Raw genomic sequence first — 19,260 nt, 5'->3', positions numbered from 1 at the left:
GTGAATTCAAGTGTGGTAACAGGTAGCAAACTACATCATGGGATATTGGAGGAGAGTGCTTAATCCTCGGCTCCTGGAGAGCACACCACAACTTCCACTGCAGTCACTCCAACACCTACAGGGAAAGAGGACTCTTCTGGAAGAGGAACCCACAGCAGAGCAGTGCAGCATTGGTTTGACAGCTGGGACAGCCCAACTGACATAGAACAGGTTCTCCATGCCCCAGCCCCACAAATTCAAAGGACAAAGCAGCATGGACCACAGGCATAAGAGTGAGCGGTGCTGAATCTCAAGTGCAGGAATATATAGAACAACACCACTGCACAGGGAGTTGTGGTTGCCTAGCCTGTGGTTTCATAAGTAGCAGAAAAGCTGCTTAAGGACCAATGTTCATCCTCCCACACCCCTCCAGGAACTCATTCCCGTTTGCACATCACACCCCCTCCGTACTGGCACAGCTTTCCCCACGCCTGAGCGATTAACCAGATGGGGAAGGACTGATTTGGCTGAAGGGAAAGAAATCCATTTTTGCAAGGTGGGCTGAGATGCCCATCTGGCTCACTGTGCCACCACATATACCGCTATGGCAAGGGGAGATGGCACCATCAGCTGGCACCCTTGGCAAAGCCACTGCAGTGGGAACACATGGCAAAGCTGGATGCCACAGCCAAGCTGCACCAGGAGCCACTGAAAACTGAGCATCAAGCAGAGCTTCTGCAGGGAGCAGGAATGCCCTCCCCACACATCTGATGCTCAGACATGTGAAGCTCTAACCTCTAACCATGCTCGCCAGCCCAGCACGTTAACCGCAAACCCTTTGGTTTATTTTCCTGTTCATGATGGTGCTCATTATTGCAATAGAGATTTCAATAGTAATGCAGTGTCTTACTGGGGCTTAGTGCACTTGCAAGAACATGAGGGCAGGGGAAGCACAGGGGTTTAAAGAAGCCACTTTCAGAGCTCTGCTCCATCTGCAAGCAGAATCACCCCTGAACAACTCTTGCTTGCTTTCTACAAACAGTCAAGATCTCATCAACAGCTAAGGATTAAGGACAGGTCTCCATTCTGCTTCAACCAACCACTGCTGCCATCCTACTGCCCCTCTCCCTGCCCAAAGAGACCCACACTGGCAGAGAGGCCTGATGGGGTGAGCCACTGCAGGGAGCTCAGTCTCAGAGTAAGCTGGTAACTAAAACTTCCCTTCCCAGGTTCCTGTCCTGATGGAGGAGGTGGGACTGCACAGGGAGGGAGCAGCATGGAGATGAACTCTGCTTCTGAAGTGCCCCCCAGGGCAGGCCCCAGCCCTGCTTGGAGAGAAGGATGAGCAGAGGGACATCTGAGCTGCTGGGGCTGCCAGGAGCACATCAAGGGTGATGAACACACAGTGCTCCTTCCAAAAGCCACAACTGAACGTCTGAGTGCTCTCAAAAACTGGTAATTCAAGGTTTTAGGAATAATTTCAGATACTTACTTCCATAATACTGGCATGCAAATAATTTTTAGATATTGGCAAGCAGAGGAATGCAGCTCTGCAGCTGCTTTGTAGAAGTGCCCTGAAGGCACCCAAGGCTTTTCCAAAAGCCCATGAAGGAGCACAATATGAACAGCAAGCTCTGCACCCCAACGAATCACAAAAAGGCCTAAGTGCTCAGGGTCCTGTTTTTCCAGGTTGCACTCCCACACACACAGGAAGGCAGTGCTGGCTGTATCTCAGACACTACTGAGTGAGTCCATTCCTCCTGCCCTGTACCAAGCCATCCTGCAGTCACCCTATCTCCTGGGCAAGGGTAAATCTCTTTGGGTTACACAGCAAAAAATAACTGCCCATCTCCTGTGCTTCAGTCTCACCACTTTGTGCTACCTGAAAAGTCTTTAACATAACATCTGCTGTCAGTCAGGCTGCTTTCTAAAAGCTTTTAGCTGCACTCACTGATTTCTTGGTTTTTCTCAGGGAAGCCAGTATTCAAGGAATAGTCTGACTGGCACAGAGAGGAGCTGACCTTGCCAGGCACAATAGACAACATGCTGAATTCCAGCACTGAGCTAGCCAAAATACCTAACACAGAACATGGGACAAGAACATTTTATACCTGAGAGGACATTCTCTATCTGAACACCCTTCCTGGACTCCTCAGCTGTTCCCCATCCTGCAGGGCCAGTGTGCCGAGGAGCAGCAAGAGGTATTTCACTGCAGTGTTTTGCAGCTTCTTTCTATCATTCAAAATGAGTGGGATATATGAGAATCTGGTCTCCTACCATGCTTCCAGACATTCTGTACTGCACAATGACTCTATCAACCAGGTCGTGGGGATAGAACATGGTGGGATTCACAACACAATGACCCAGCTTTACCTTCCAGACAGAAAAAGAACCAGACCCCTTGTTACCAATGGAATCCTTTTGCTTGGCGTGTTACCCAAATACCCAACCCACTTGACAACCAGCAGGGATCCTTGACCCCTACTGAAGGTGGCAGACCAGAGAGCAAAGATCTTCAGGAGCTGGGTATCCAACACACACCATTAATACAAACCTTCTGAACAGATTTGTTTTCAAAGAGATTAAGGCACACTTCAATAAAACTCAGCCCACATACTGGGGCTTCATATGGCCCACCAACAATTCAAAACTGGTTTTCATATAACTAGGAGTATCCATAAAATAAAAAGTTGCATTCTTTCCGTTCACAGTCTCCAAATTAATTTGTCTCCCCTGTTCCACAAATAAAGCAACACTCAGCAGACAAATAGCTGCAAGTCAAGGATGTTTGGTGTATGTGATGCTTTTCAAGGAGGATCTAAGCAGGCTTTATTTAAGCTGTTTTTATTTAACATCAAGTATACACAACCAAAACCAGAGAGTCATCCTCTTCTAACATAGCCTTCAACCTTACACTCCATCTGCTCAGCTACCAAATCCTGTCCCCCACCATAAATGCCATGTAGATACTACCTTATTTTAAATCCTTACTGCTAGAATTTCACAGTCTGAAATATTAATACAAACTCAGGTGTCATGTTATGGCAAAGCTCCTATTTGTATGTGCAGGATGAGTTTGAGTTGAACCTCCCTTATGAGACCCAGGTGTTGGTGGCAAAGGTGGGATGTACTGCCTGTGTCCATGTTACTAAACTTTGGAGTGCCTCCAAGTTCTGAGGTGTGAGTAGGATACATTGGCCATGTCCAGTTTGGTGTCAAGGTAAGATCACCTCCACCTCATCCCAAACTCTTGGTTTTCATTGAATACAATTTTACTAAACTTTCAAGTGTAGTATCTATACAAAGCATGGAAAAATATGTGGGAAATAACTTCACTGAATAAAGCAACCTTCTGTAGAAACCAATGACCTTGTTTTCCTGGATGCAATTTCCTACCACTCAAGTATATTCAACTTTGCTACAGCTTCTGTTTAGGGTTTTTTTTTCCACAAACTACAGTAACCACCCAAGAAAAAAGATGATATTCAGGCTCAGATAAGCCTGCTCCTCACCAGTGCCATCCCAGTTCCAGGTCTCTTAATCTGCTTTCATAATTTTTTCTCTGCTGCTCTTGTGGAGAAGACCCACAGAGGCATCAGGCTCAGACAGCCTGACACTGCCAGTAACAAACAAATGCTTCTCTATTCTCCACATATTTAGACCTTGCTACTGAATTGAGAGATGAAACCTGATCCAGTGTCCCTACAAAAATCCAGGAAATTCCTGACTCTGTTTTCTCTCCCATGTAGGTTGTTATCTCCCAGCAGAGCCAGCAGCCACAGGGAGCCCCTCACCTTCTCCCTGTGGCAGCAGTGCCCAGCCCAGCCCACAGGGGCACAGGGACACAGCAGCAGATGAAGATGCCTCACTCTCCCCCAAGCAGTCTGTGCTATCTCCTAGCAGCTTCCAAACTGTCACAGTGCTGGGGATTCAAGCCATTCGTCTTCAGTAAGAACCAGGATCGTGCTCTGTCACTCCAGGTTTTCACTCCTTCACTGAGGTTCAGCTGCTGCTTAGGGGATGAAGGCACGCTCTGCACAAGCAGCTTCACTGTGCTGGTCCTGGGACCTCAGCAGAGATTTCACAATGGCAAATAGAATGTTTGCTTGGGAGATGCTGGTGCCAACAGCAGCTTCTTGCCTCCAGTTATGCAAGTGTTCAGCTCTGATCATTTTCTTTCTGACTATTGTTTTACTACAAAGGATCTAGAAAGGAGGTGCATGGAAGACAAATCACAGGCAGCACAAGCAATTAGTGACTTATTTATGTTACACTAAGGCTCCAGTTTATGGATAACACCCTGAAAGAAATACAGGAGCCAAATTCAGGCTTATACCCACTTAACTGCTCAGATGGATAGCCTGGTACGTACCAAACTTCCACTTCATTTCTGAAGTTTTCAGTTTCCAAAACTCATGCATGATCCCAACTCCATAAAGAAGACTGACAGGGAATCAAGAGTGCTTTAGAAGACACACATGCTCTTTCTAAAAAAGAGGATATCCTCTATAACTAAGATTCATTTTTATATTCTGGTTGCAAAACTTTGTATTTGGAAAAAAAGGATGCGTTATGACCAGCCAGTTATTGCTGTTATGAATAATAACCACTCACTCTGCTTTCACAAGGATGTTTGTGCATTTTATGCTGAAGACCTGCACTAACGCCATGAAAGATAATTTCCCAAATCACAACAAGTAACTACTGGATCTGTAACTGCTGTATTTAGCTGCCCTGTGGGTCAGCACTGCGAGGCTCTGGCCACACAGAAGGACACCACACCTGCATTTTCAGCAAACAGCAGCATCTCTCAGGAGCTTATCCCTGCAGTGATGGCAACTTCAACCTCCCAAACCCAGCCCTTACTCGGCCACATCTCTCACACTGAAGCTGTAGGCTCAAACTGTAGGTTCACACTGAAACACAACAAAGGGGCTCAGCCTGGAGACACAGGAGGGTCTTGTGCATCTGCTGGACCACTTGAATTCAACTACCAAGAGTCCTTCCAACCTCTTTCTACTCTTGAGGCAGAAAACTCCATGAAGCTTCCCTAAAATCATTGAGAAGGAATTAAAGAACAGCTTTCTGGCACTCTCCGAACCACAGCACACATTTCAGACCCTAGGGACACACAGTCAGTGCAGATGTAATAACTAGGCTGTGGCTTTGGCTTCAGAGCATGGCTCTTCAAACCCCAAACTACATCAGCACAGGTTCCAATTACCAACCTTAAGTTAACAATGAATGCAAGAAGGGGCAACCTTTTAACAAGATAATTTTTGCCACAACTACACGTTAAATAAGAAAAAGGTTGTTATAAATTAGTCCACTTTATCAGTTGGCAGAAGAATTTGCCACAGCTGCAAAATTGTTTCTTGCTTAGCCTGCAAAACCTCACTGATGGCCAGCAATAAAGGGAAAAGAAAACCTGGGGATTTTTGTTCTGATCTTCTTCAGCACTCAACCTGCAATAAAAAGTGCTGTTTATGCTAAAGAGTCAGAAATAACCAGAATCTGACCCCACTCAAATTGCATTTTCATTCCTAAATTGATATGTTGTTATGCAATACCCTTCAGTGCTTTTAGCTGACCACATCTTCGAAATCTACACCTTCATTAGCAATTTAAAACTGTCAGGAGTCCACAAATAATGGAGCTGTTGGAGTTGACACATGTTTTGGAAAAAAAAAAAAAAAAAAAAGACTCCTTATAATTAGGGGATTGATGAAAATTTACTTGAACATGGAGCAAATGGACAGACTTGCATTACCAGAGACTAAATACCATATTCTTTCCCAGTTGCATGCTCAGCACAGCAGCAACTAAGGACTACGTAACAAAAACTTCCATGTTTTAAGAATGGAAAAAGTTTCCCAGTTTTCTCCTTTTGCAAAACCTACTAGAAGCACCTACTGAAGCAAAAGGAGAACATGAGTGTAAAGACTCTTCAAAGTAAAATGCTTTCTGTTTCCTATGAAAAACCCTTCAGAAGTCCTTTTGCAGTCCGCCACTTTGATTCAGGAACACTCTCTGTCAGTCTTATCTAAAAATTACAAAGCAGGTTTTTTTAAAGACAAAGTAACAAACCCCACAGGTGACGAGGCCGAGATTTTCACTTTATGCTCAGGGCAACCTTCAGCAACATCTCTCAGCTATAAACAATGAGTTCCTCTGATAGGAAGAATTGGACCATCACCACATGCCCTGAGACAAGTCTCAACTTGCAGCTCCAGCTGTGAGTTTGGGAGGGGGAAGGGGGAATTCACAAAAACAAACCCCAGAAGAAAGACTGACCACGGATGGGCTGCACAAGCATGGCTTGGAGGAGTGCAGCACCTCTCAGTGCCTGCACTAAGGCAGGATGCTCTGACACCCCATCCCCTCAAGGCTGCAGACACTGGAACACTGGGGCACTGACAGGTGAGAATTTCACAGCTTCTCCAGAAGAGCAAAGCAAGTCATAACAAAAACAATGTGATGTGATACATTTTTGGATACTTCCCAGAATTCCCACATAGCCATAACCACCTTCAGTCAAGTACAAACTCACTAAGGGCGCACCACAGTGCATGGTAGCCAGAGCTAACCATGACCTACCTGGGCAGGAATCCTTTTGAGTCACTGCCTTCACAGATAGATGACCAATTAAAGCCACTTCTGCAGAAAAAAAAAAAAAAAAATCCACTGTCCCACCCACATTCCACAGAAGCAACATGAATGAATTAGGTTTAAGAAAAAGGAGTCACTGCTTGGATGGTCTTGTTGGAAAAAAATAATGTAGTAACACAGCCATTTACTAAGTAGAAACCAACTCACATCTGATTAAAGACACATTTTTCTCTCTCCACCCCTTCTCTTCACCCCCAAGAACAGGAAACATGACAAACCTACAGAACAAAAACCAGATGAGCTAAAAAATCCTGTTCCATAGGCTTTGCACCAGTGCTTTGCCTCTGCTTCTGCTGAACACTGCATCTTTCACTGACACCAACTGACTTTTCCCTAGGCCCACAATAATACTCTGCTAATCAAATAATCATATTCAAATTGTCTTAACCAGTTCTGTAAACTAAGCAAACCAGCTTAGAACACTTGATGCTGAAGTACTGATGCATAAAGACCAGAAATTAACTTTTTCTCCTTGAGGTTATAAGCTTTGAACCCTGTACAAGTCATCTGCATTATTCTGTTTTGCTACAAATAAACCCTCTAGGTTTTTTATTTTTTGTGCTACTCTTATTGGATTTCGTGTAATCATTTTTTCTCCCTAACCCCCAGCTAGGAGAGAGGGGAAAAGCCCCCTGCTCACAATCATACTGCACTCTTCTCTGTACCTGTACAAAGTCAGAGGGCTGTGACTGAGAACTCTACCAGCAGTGAAGTGTCATGGATTAACAAACACAGGCTGTGCCCACTGTCCAAAAAGCCTTCTCTACATCTCCACTTTCAGGATGCACTGTTTAATGTTACTCAGGAAATATGTTTCCAGCTGCAAGGGTAGTGGTTTCTAATTAAACACATCTTCCAAAGAGTGGAAGTGGCAGGAACTACAAAGCCATACTTTGTACCAACATTTAAACCAGTCCAGAGCCTGTCATAGAGCCAAACCAGATTCCTCCTTTTTAACTCAAAAAATATTCCAAAAAATCTTGCATTTTACTTGTAGCTTGTTTGAAGTCGTTTGACTCACAAGGTTTCTAAATTTAAAAGCCACGAAGCCATCGGCTGAACACGATGACGGGAGAGCTGCTCTGCACCTGCAGCCAGGATTGTCAGAGCCAGAGGCCATGTGGCCTCCTGCCAGCACTGGCCACTGTGGCCACTGGACACATCTGCACAACAGCCAGTCCAGGCTCCAACTCCTGCCTCAGGAAGCTCCTAAACTGCTGGACCTTGGCAGAGAACCTCAGGGAAGCAATGCTACTTGTTTGCTCTTCTCTCATGGTTTTATTGCTTGTTTTACTGCCTGCCTGTTGCTTTCCCTTTCAGGGATGGCTTTACACACTGCCACCACCCAGGAAAAAGGTGGGGAAGGATATGAGGGAGGGAACATAAATGATGATAAATGATTGCAGGGATCCATATAAAGAAAAGTGGCAGGGGTCGGTAATTACAACCAGAGAACCAGAAGGAGACACCAAACCCCATCCTAGAGCATCCATCACTCCACAAAGGCATCAAAGAGCTAGAGGATACTGCTCAAAAGTGCTACAAGCAGAGCTCCTGCTTTATTCCCTCCTTCAGTTGTTGCTACCAGTCAGCTCAGCCAAGACCAAGTGAAGGGCGTGTAACTTAGGGCCTCAGACAAGGGCTAGACTAATATAAAGTTGATGGGACCAGTACAACCAAAATCTCCTGATGAGGGTCACAGCAGGACAGACCTCTCAGCCAGAGCAATCAGAACACATCAAGCCCTCTATGCACCACTTACGCTTCATTGTTCAACTTCTCACCTTTGAAATTAATAAATAATTGAAATTTCAGGATGCTTAGACTCCAAAACACCTGGATACCAGGTACCGGTTGGAATGAACGCTATGGTTTGTAAGTGAAGTTATTATGAGATGTGTCACTTGCACACACCTCCACGGCCCATCATGAATTATCCAGGACCAGAAGCAATGCTTCAGCATTGAGCAGCAAGACTCTAGGTCTTTAAGCCATGCTAAAAGAGATTCGTTCTACAAGTATACATTACAAGGACATACTTGCAAGAAAGAGGGCAAAAACTGGCAGCTTGTACATCTTGATTAGTTGCACTCACACCCACTTTCACCTCCTTGCTTCTGAGCAAACCACAGCTCTGTCCTCTGCTGTTCAACACTGGCTCTAAATTCAATATTCCAGTCAATTAAAAAAAACATTTACCCAACTACAGCTTCAGCTGGAGATCTCAAGAGCACTTTGCTAGGATGAATACTGATCTGCTCAGTGTTATGCAGGTTAAACACCGTTTTATAGGCACACAGCTCAGCCCTGTTTACATGAAAAATTCAACTGACCTTTGTGGCTCTGTAAAGCTACATTGTTAGTGCAGTCCTTGTGCAGGCCATTTATTTAAGTGGATCTCCTGTGCTCAGGTTGTATCAACCAGAGAAAGATATAGAAAAAGAATCTCCCTCCTAGAGCCTTAGATTTGCATAGCTGTCACCTCTACAAGTGCCCAGAATAAAGTGAATGAAAACTCCGAGACCCCGAGGAAGCGGGAACTGCAGTGGAGGGCGGAGCATGGAAAACCACACAAGCCATCAAGGCCACATATTCCTGATAGCACTGACTCAGTGACTGAAATGAAAAGCCACAAATTTAGTATTTACCTAAATGCCCTCTTGACCTTCTGTTGAACAGCAATGACAGAACTGTGGGGCCTACAATCTCCCCTCAGTTAACCTCCAGGTTATTAAAAAAAAAAAAAAAAAAGTTTTTCTTCCCCTGATCCTTCAGCACCTAGCCACCTACTAAGCTCATTAGTTTCAGCCTCTTCCTTAAACTAGCTATTGAAGGCTCTTTAGAACAGGGTGAACCAACAGTGCCTCTTCTACCCTAATTTGCACCAAAATCTCATTTGTTCCACATCAACTCCTCATTTGCTCAACATCATCTCCACACAGAAATTCTTCTTAAGCATATACAGTCATATGCAGATCTATTCCATAATAGGGCACTGATTGCTGAGAAACTGGGTGTTCTTTGGGAAAAACAGCACACCACAAGCTGAGGATCCCACATTATGCCCAATGCAATCCTACCTGCCACACTGGCACCAGCTCCCTGTCTGCTTTGTTCTCAAGCCCCTCACTACCAGGAGTTTCACTCACTCTCGGGCTGTAACATCAACATTCATCTGTTCTTGTGCCACTCCATGCACTAAAACAGAGCTAACCAGAGAACCAACTGGCCTCCAGATTGGCTTCATGGGCACTGTTCCACTCTCTGCCTTGGTAATGGTTACTCCTCTAGCTACAGCTGGCCTCATGCTTGCTTTTTCCATCCCTGAGTTTATCAGAGAATGGTTTGGCTTGGGAGGGACCTTAAAGCTCATCTCATTCCACCCCTGCCATGGACAGGGACACATCCCACTGTCCCAGGCTGCTCCAAGCTCCAATGTCCAACCTGGCCTTGGGCACTGCCAGGGATCCAGGGGCAGCCACAGCCTCTCTGGGCACCCCGTGCCAGGGCCTCCCCACCCTCATAGCCAAGAATTTTTCCCAATATCCCATCTATCCCTGCCCACTGGCAGTGTGAAGCTGTTCCCCCTTGTCCTGTCCCTCCATCCCTTGTCCAAAGTACTTCTCCAGCCCTCCTGGGAGTACCTTTAGGCACTGGAAGGGGTTCTAAGGTCTCCACAGAGCCTTCTCCTCTCCAGGTGAACAATCCCAGCTGTGCCAGCCTTTGCTCCCAGCAGAGCTGCTCCATCCTCTGCTCATCCTGGAGCCTCCTCTGGCCTGGCTCCAGCAGCTCCAGCTCCTCCCTGTGCTGGGCCCAGGGCTGGGGCAGCTCTGCAGGTGGGGGCTCACTTGAACAGGAGGTGGAGAATCCCTGCCCTTGATCTGCTGCCCACAGTGCTTCAGATAAGCCCGGGATATAGGCATTGATCCCTGAATTTAAAGCCTTTCAGAAGAGGCTCTTGGGAGTCTAACTGATTAATAAGCAGCTGCCTTGTAAATTAGAGAAATTGTAACAGAAGGGAACGTTAGACTGGGGGAGAATTTCACTTTGCAAACTGTGTTAGTTTAGATCTGTGTATTGAATAATTTCTATCACTTCACAAAGCATGGGGAAAAAAGGTTACTCCTTTAATTCCACCAGAGATATTTATAAACACATATCAAAGGACTAACAGATGTTTTCTGTAGTACATCTGGGATTAACAAGCAAAAATATGTAATCATATTGAGAGAAAGGGTAGCTAGCTCTTTAAATCCATCAGTCATAAGGAATTACGAATCATATTTAAGTATCAGATTTGCCAACAGAAGAGTCTGGACTAACCAGAAATCACAGTTACACCCATTCTCACCGTGACGAGCAGATAAGGAGTCTCAGTCACTAGAGGAGAACAATCCCACTTCCAGTTGCAGTGACCTCATTCCTCCTGCAACTCCTTCACCTCAGTAATCCATCTGCACCCAGTTCTGCTTCGTGACACAGCAGGCCACTCTCATGGCTTGTCTTTCCAGAGGAGCTCATCCAGTCAGGGTGCTAGCATACAATTTTGTGGTAGCTCTATTTTAAATCCAATTTTCTGGATTAAAATAGTATGGAGTTAAAAGTAGTAATTATCAAACATCTGCACTTTCTCTAAAGCTGCAATGCTGTTTAACCAACACACCAGCTATAAACTCACTGAACAGAGCTATTCCAGATTAGCTGTAGAACAGTTCGGGTGAATTCCCAGAGCAGTAACAGATCCCATTCCTCAAGGTCATACTTTCAACACTGAAGTTCTGCAGCACAAGCTTTTGAGTGATGTCAGTTAAGGCACACCAGCAGGAAGCCCCATCCCAGGAAGCATTCAAGGCCAGGGTGGAAGGGCTCAGAGCAGGTGCAGGGTTTCCCTGCAGGTGTCCCTGCCCACGGCAGCGGAGTGGAACCAGAGCTTTAAGGTCTCTTTCAACCCAAACCAGTCTGTGACTCATCATTATGCTGAGTGACTGTCTCATAAGGTACTGTCCTAACAAAATGACACTCAGTCCTCTTTTATTCACCACGTTTCCTTTGGTGTCCAGCAAAGCTGAGAGAAACCAGTAAAACAGAACCCAGCAAGTCCTGAACAGAAGCAGCACGGTCACGTGGGCCTTCGCTCCAGAGCAGCCCCACTGTCCACCTATGACGAGCAGGCTGGTTTGGCCACTGAGTATTTTTTGTGATCTTAACTCGTTCTCTGCATAAGAAAGGCCATTTAGAAATCAAACAGTAACAGCAGATGTAAATTCAAGGCAGGCCTGAAGTCCCACAAAAGTGTATTTCCAGCTCATAAACATTTCTACTTAATGTGGATTCCTTTGCAAGATCAGTTTCTGCATCTTACAGCTGCAGAAAGAAGATATTCATGCTGCTGAAAAAACACAAATTACTCTTCTATTACATCTTCCAGTTAAATTTATTAGACCAACAGAAGCCCTACGAAGAAGCTGTACATTAATGTCTGTCCTGACACATATCAGCACAGAAATGCTGATGTCTCAAAGCCTGAAAATCAATTGTGAAAAAGTATTTACATTTGTATTTTAAAGCATCGATTTGAGCACAGGATTTCTAATCTCTGCCCACTGCACTCCCCCCGGCCACCTTGTATAAACTTTAAATCTCCAATGCAGAGGCCTATTATTAGAGCTGGCTGAAAAAAACCGTAAATACTGAAGGCACAATTTTTGTTATGGAAAAGGTTAGGGCAAAGCCTTTCTAAAAACAAAACCTACTAAACCTTTGTTTCCACTGAGAAAAGTCAAAACATTTCTGTGATGTTTTAGAAATTGCTTCTTTGAAAATGATGAACAGTGACTCAACATCAAAGTATGTCCTTTCAAACAACATGTTTCGATTCAGAAGGGTGAAATAAGAACAACAAAAACACTTAATGTGGCCTTGCTGCCCCGAGACAGAGCAAAGGCTACACCTAGCGTAAAATGAGCTGGGCTTTCACCTTCATCAACAAAATCCTGCCTACAAACCAACCCAGGAACTGAACTAAACAATCCAAGAGCCTGGTGTAGCCAGCGGGACTGAGGAGTGCAGCCTCTCCAACCTCCCCAGTCCCAGTGCAGGAAAAACACAGGAAACCAGTAACTAGAGCACAAGTGACTGAAGCACCCAGAAAACACCTTCTGCACAACTCCCATCCCCAAAAAAACAATAGACAAGGCCAAACAAAGGGGGAAGGGCAGCAGAGAGCTCCCAGACTAGCTCAATACAGATAGTCCAGACACGCCTGGAGTCACAACTCCGAAAGCTGGGCTGAGGACGCGGTCATGGGGCTCGCAGCCCAGCAGGGCGAGGGAGCGATCGATGACCCTCGCCAGAAGACACCGCCCGGGCACGGCTGGCGAGCCAAGGACACACAGGCAGGGAGCCGTGCCTTGCTCACATCTGATTCGTCACTAAACATAGCTGGAACACACACTTTGCTGCAAACTTTCGGTCTGAAATATTTTAAGCGTTCTGAACTGGCAGGAGCAATGAATAACAGGAGGGTGACCCACGCTGCCCAGAGACCCCACGGCCACAGGCAGCAGACACAGGGGCCGCACATAACCCAGGAGCGGATGCGCTCTCCCTACTTTTTGTTTGGGAAAAGTAGCGCGAAACTTTCTGTCAGCGAAGGAGAGGCTCACGCCTTCCAGCACAGGAGGGGATTAGCGGTGTGTGTCAGAAAACGTGGCGGAGCCAGGCGGGGCCACGGGGTGTTCCCGGCTGTCCGTGTATGGGATCAGCAGCACGGCCGGGGCTGGAGGAGGGCTCGCTCCAGCTTCGGCTGCGCCGCCCGGACAGACCGCGGGCCCTAAAGGCACGGAGCGCTCCCAGGGGGCTCCCGGCCGCACCCGGCCCTACCCGCAGCCGGGGAGCGGCGCCAGGGCGGCCCCGGCCACGCGGGGAGGGGCCTGGACACCGCCCCGCCGCACCGAAACTTCGCCGGGAGCGGCCCGGCCGCGCTTCTCCCCCGGCAGAACGCGCTCGGCGGCCCCGAACACCGCGGGCCCGCCCCGCTCCCACGCGGGCCCCGCCGCTCGGGGCAGCGCAGCCTCCCCCAGCCGGGCCCGGCTCCCTCCCCACGCGCGGCCCGGCCCGCTCCGCTCCCATCCTCTGCCCCCCCGCCCCGGCCCCGCGGCAGCACGACCCGGCTGGCGCCCAAAAGTTTCCAAGTGCGAGAGCCGCAACTTTACCGGGGCAGAGCTGGGCTGGGATGGTGGCGGCCGCCCTGGCTGCGCTCGGCCGCGCCGCTTTGTCCCGTCCCGCGGAGGAAATGGGCTCTTCCGGCGCCTCCCCGCCCGGCCCGGCCGCTCTTCCCGGCACCGCCCGCCGCGCCGCCCCCGCGCCCTGCCGGCGCCGCCCGCCCGCAGGTGAGGGACGGCGGGGACCGGAGCGGGCACGGCGGGACCGCCTCACCCCGGGCAGGACGGGGGGCTCCCCTCACCCCGGGCAGGACGGGGGGCTCCCCTCACCCCGGGCAGGACGGGGGGGCTCCCCTCACCCCGGGCAGGCACCTCAAAACCGCCCAGGCTCCGCAGCGGAGCCTGGCACAGCTCCCTGTCCCCCTCGCCCCGTGAGCCGACGGGCAGCCTCCCTTCACAGCTCTCCACCGGCCGCCCCCAGCCCAGGCTCTTAGGATGACACTATTGAGGTAGAATAAACAAATTCGACGTTAAAATCTGGCCTTGTCCTCCTGAGCGCAGCTAACCGAGGGTCTTTGTAGAGAGGGGAGGTGATGGATGCAGGGGTTTGAAGGAAACAGAGGGAAAGTTATGGGTTACCCCTGGGTTTCTGAATTGGTGTTTTGTTTTGAAAACTCAGATATTTTCACCCTCCTGAGAGCTGCTGCTTTTAGGAAACGCCTTGTTTTCATCCAAACGTCTCTAATAACAAGACTACAGGTGAGAGGAGATCCCAAAGTACAAGCAGGGCCACAGGAACCCCTCTAAGAAGAGAGGAAGATTTTGGGAACCTAACCGTGACCTGCGGAGGCAGGTCTGCAGGTGGAGAAAGTTGTCTTTATGTGGTAATTTGTTTCAAAGTTTTCTTTGAAAAGTCTCAATGAGCGTGTTGTGAGAAAGAGTGATTTTTTTCACTCTGCAACAAATTACTCTGGGACTTTCTGTGGTGTGTTTTGAGATGGTTTTTAATACAAATCTCTCCAAAGAACCTACACTTGTACTGGATTGTAAAGACAACGGAATAAATTGAATACATTTCATGACTCATTTGCCAGCACTTCTGCAATACCTGAATCTACACACTCCATCCTTTGTTATTAAGCAAAAAAAAAAAAAAAAAAAAAAAAAAAAATAGAGAGATTGAGTAACCTACAAGGAAGATTCATTCAAAGTATGTAACTGAGTGAGGGGCTGGCCCGAGGTCAGTGTCACAGCACAGGTGACCACACCATGGTCAGGACTGTGCCTTTCCTCCAGATCCTGGTTCAATGGGATTTGCAGGGCTGTGTTTCCCATCGTTGCTACAAGACTTTCCTGCTGGAACACTGTGTCCTGCAGGGAATTAGATTGCATTTTTCCTTCCTGCAGGTTTAATCCAAGAAAGGGATCCAAGACAAGGAAGTAAGCAGAGTACTGTTGTTTTATAATCCAGAAAGAAAATAGGGATCAAGAGCCCAGCCTTGTCAGTGAGTGAAATTAGTCTAAAGAATGTGAGATCTGTAATTATGAAACTGACTGAGATACAGGTTATTAAAAAAATACACGTCTTCGGTGCCTCAAGAAATAGACTCTCGTATGGAAATATGTGGAAAACAGATTTTTTAACTTCATTGTGTTTCCTGCTTATACCAAACCATTAATATTTGGTGTCAATTGCACCAGAGATCCAAACTACTCATTTCTGTCTGTAGCATACTCTCAGTAAAAATGGAGTTTACACTTCAATAGCTTGCTTTCTTTCATTACTCGTTTTAATATCATGTCTTGGCCTCCTGTGGTGCCTTCCACATTCGGCAGTTCTGTGTGCTTCACGTCCTTTCAGGACAAAATGTCAGATTAAAAAAAAAAATCCTTTTTAAACCTACAGATTCCAAAGTTGTAGAGAATCACATGTTCTGCACTGCACCACTGAAAAGTTAAGGGAAAAGTAGGAGATCAGCTGGCAGCTCTGTTGGTTCATGGAGCGAGTTAAAAGGCTCAGCAAACAAAACATAAAATTATGTAAAAATAGAGCCAGCTAGTTTGAGATTGGACTTTGTCTCTTAATTAACAGCTCTCTCTGAATCACAGCACTGGGTTCTGTCAACAAGACTAAAATGCAGGGAGTGTTCAGACAGGCACCCAGCAACAGCAGCTCACACCTCCCATCCAGCCCCATGTCATTGGCAGCTTGAAATCTAATGCATTTTCTGAAATGAGTTACAAGTCTGCTGCTTGACCTCAAATCTTCCTGTAACAGCGTTTGTGGTTTTGTAATCCCATTTTCCTGGTGGTTTTTAAAATGTTTTTCTTGCCCTTTTTCACTAGTGAAAATGCAGGGTAAGCCAGGGGAGAGGACAGGGAGAGAGGTGAGGTGGCCGCCCCGATACTGGGGGAGGTTGTTTGTGTAGAATCAGCAAATGCTCCCGTCCGATCCAAGGTGCAGCAGAGGAGAGCGGGTCTGGCGGCTGCGCACTCCCGGCAGCCTGGCCCTGTTCCTTAGGTGTGTGCACAAGGGTAATCCCTGGCCAGGGCCACCTGGAGATGCCGTGTGGGTGTAGCCAGCGCAGGGGAGCTGCATTTTCCTGTAAATCCTGGGCTGGGTCTGTGTAGGAAGGGGCTTGTTTATCTAGTACCTGCTGGAGCTCCACTGTCTGTCAATCTCAGTGTATACGGGGTCTAAATGATGTGCCTCTGGATTTTCTATTTCTGTAACAATGCTGTTGAAGGGAAGTAGTTGCTCCATGCATCCGTTTGTGCTCCATTTCAAAATCCTTGTTTGGTCTCTGTGGTTTTGTGTTTTGTTTTGTTTTGGGGGATTTTTTTAAAGTGGTTTTGTTTAGTTATTTGCAAGACCTAAGCATTGCACCTCTCACGTCAGTTTCAAAGACAGGACTGCTGGAGCAGGAGGTGGTGAGGGGATTGAGAGGGATGACAGAAGGAAGAAAAAAAAAATAGGAAAAGTAATATAGAGTGTTGTAATGGCAAGCTGAAGGTCCTGCCGGAGGGGCTGAATGGGCAGCAGGAACCAAGAGAGAGAGGAAAAACTCCAAATGCTCTAAAGGATTCTCCAGGTTCAACTAGCAGCCGGTTGAGGCTCCCTGCAGGCTGATGTCATGCTGGGCGGTGGGGACAGCCCCAGGGCAGCCGTGCTGTGCCACCAGCTGTGTGACTGCAAGCAGCAGTCACCGGGCACAGCCCTGTCACCTCCTGTCCCTGGGCTGCCAGCAAGGGGCAGGAGCAGGGCAGGGACTCGCAGCCGATGAGCTTTGCTGTAGGAGTCACCCCAAAATGCAGCCTCCCTCGAAGACTGGAGGCTCTGATGAAGTCAGCAATGTAGCAAAGTGACAGAATGAGGGCCTGGCACCAACTCCTGGGGGCTCTCCAGTGCTCAGCTCAGCGTTCCATGCAGCTGGGAGGCATCACCATTCCTTTTCAGGGCTCGGACAAATAAAGAACTAAGATTGTCTTGCAATATCCAGCTTGGAATGAGCATGTGTACAGCCAGAAACCAAATTCCAGTGTCCTGGGGCAATGCAATGGACTCTGGAAATGCTGGTATGCGGTGCTCCTGGGGAGACTGCAGGTACACAGCCTCAGCTGTGACTACAACACCTGCCTTGGTGAAATAAGCCTCAGTCAGTCAGGAGGAGAAGGGATTTTCCAGCACACCTGCATCTACACTGGGGCTCCCTGGCACTGCTGGCAGCACAGGGATCAGACCCAGCTGATGCTGCAGTGCCTCTGGGGTCAGAACTGGTTCTCTGGGAGCCTCAGCCACAATGTTCCTGGTGCCAGGGCTGTGCTCCCCATCACTGCCACCCTCGCCAAGAAAAATTGTCTGCTAGAAACATGCCCCGGTTCCTAATTGAGAAGCCACTGGATCCTAAGTGAAACACTCTCTTCCTGCACTGCCAAATGCTCCTGGGCCCTCCAGAAAGAGAAGCAATCTATAGCACCAGCATGGCCAGGAGCACAGGGGCTGTAGCACGGAGCCTGTGCTGCCTGAAAAAACAGGCAGAAACTGTAATGAGGGGAAATTATGCCATCCCAAAAGGCTCAGCATGAACTGGGTTCACTGGTTGCTGTTCCTAGCCCGAGTAGTTTGCATTCACCTCCAGGTTCGCACAGCCTTTGTATAATAAACTGTCATAGCCCCGAGAAGGGAACATTCAAAAAAGCGCCCCGAGGCAATGCATAGCAGAAGCCTGAGAATCCTCCTGCATGAGTCACTGACCTCCACACACTGCATCTATTTCAGCCTTTAATTAATAAGATTTTACATTTCTATGGCACTTTCCATCTGGAAAGATCCGAAAATGCTGTAAAGACTAAGGGGTGTACAGCACCATTGAAATGTGGTTCCTGTAGAGGTGGGACTGTGAGAGCTTAGCCAAGGGCACAGGGGAAAAAGGTTCTTCATTTTAAATGCAGCCTCTGTTACGTCACTGAGTATTTCATATCTGTGGAGAACAGACAAAAAGATTTTAGTTTCTAAGGCACTGCTTGAGTAAATGACATTGTCAATTGCTTTTGTAATCCAGGGGGTATGCAGTGCAGAACAAGTGCTGGGTGATTTTAATTTGGGGTGTTAAAGGGTCACAACTTAAGCTACAAATTTAAACCATTATTGGATCAAGGCTTTCCTGCCTCCTGATAATTTATTCCCAAATGTTAGACACAAAGCAGAAGCCAGTGGAGGAAACAAACCCCATGCTGACAGCACCTTACCCTGTATCCGGAACACCGAACCCTCGCACATTCTCTGAAAGCTCAGCAGGATCGTGTGACGCTTCAGCAAGGTCAAAACCAGCCCCAAGGAGCAAGTGGGGCAATGGAGAAAACCAGGAGGAAAGAGCCCTCCTGTCCCAAGGCTGACACAGCCCCCGAGGAGAGCCAGGGCTTTGCTAAACCAGCACAAATCCCTTCATTTTTATTTCTAAAGATTAAACAAGCCCGATCGCTCTGCTCAGCAGATGAGCAGGGCTTGGCTTTCATGAGGGCAACCGAAAGGACTGTCAGCCACAGCTGGCATCCCTCTTACTAAGTACTTGGCCAAAGTGGGCTGGGAGCACTTGACCACAAAGAGTTTTCAAAGGAATGTGAAATTTCTCTTTTTCTCAGTGTGATTCTAAACTATTTTTATCTACCTCTTTCTGGAAGAGAGACACGGGCATTGCCACGACTAGTCGTAAACTTTCATTACTTCCCGAGGAGAAATTGCAGGGAAATTACAGGCTAGTGCACTCTTTTTATGTCTCTCCTGCTCCGGGCATGTCAGCACTGCTGCATTCCAGTCTACCCCCAACACATTCCTCCCTTCGAGTCTTGTCCCCTCCCCGCCTGCTGATGGACATTAATGACCTCCCTCTGTAATTAACACATTGAGCACCTCTGTCAGCACGAGATGAGTCCCCAGTGCTGGAAAATC

The 19,260-nt window shown here is 47.6% G+C and overlaps 1 protein-coding gene across 1 annotated transcript in view; it reads right to left on the bottom strand.

The window, feature by feature from the left end:
* The window catches only part of CTNNA1 (catenin alpha 1), a 117,844-nt gene extending 103,896 nt beyond the window's left edge, over window positions 1-13,948 (bottom strand). Inside the window, exon 1 of the mRNA XM_053956431.1 lies at window positions 13,863-13,948. The gene's annotated coding sequence lies outside the window, so the exon portion shown is untranslated. The remainder of the gene's footprint in view (window positions 1-13,862) is intronic.
* Window positions 13,949-19,260: the final 5,312 nt, after the last annotated feature.

The sequence above is a fragment of the Vidua chalybeata genome, chromosome 15, assembly GCF_026979565.1.
Source record: "Vidua chalybeata isolate OUT-0048 chromosome 15, bVidCha1 merged haplotype, whole genome shotgun sequence".
Lineage (NCBI taxonomy): Eukaryota > Metazoa > Chordata > Aves > Passeriformes > Viduidae > Vidua > Vidua chalybeata.
This window is presented reverse-complemented; position numbering and strand designations above follow the sequence as displayed.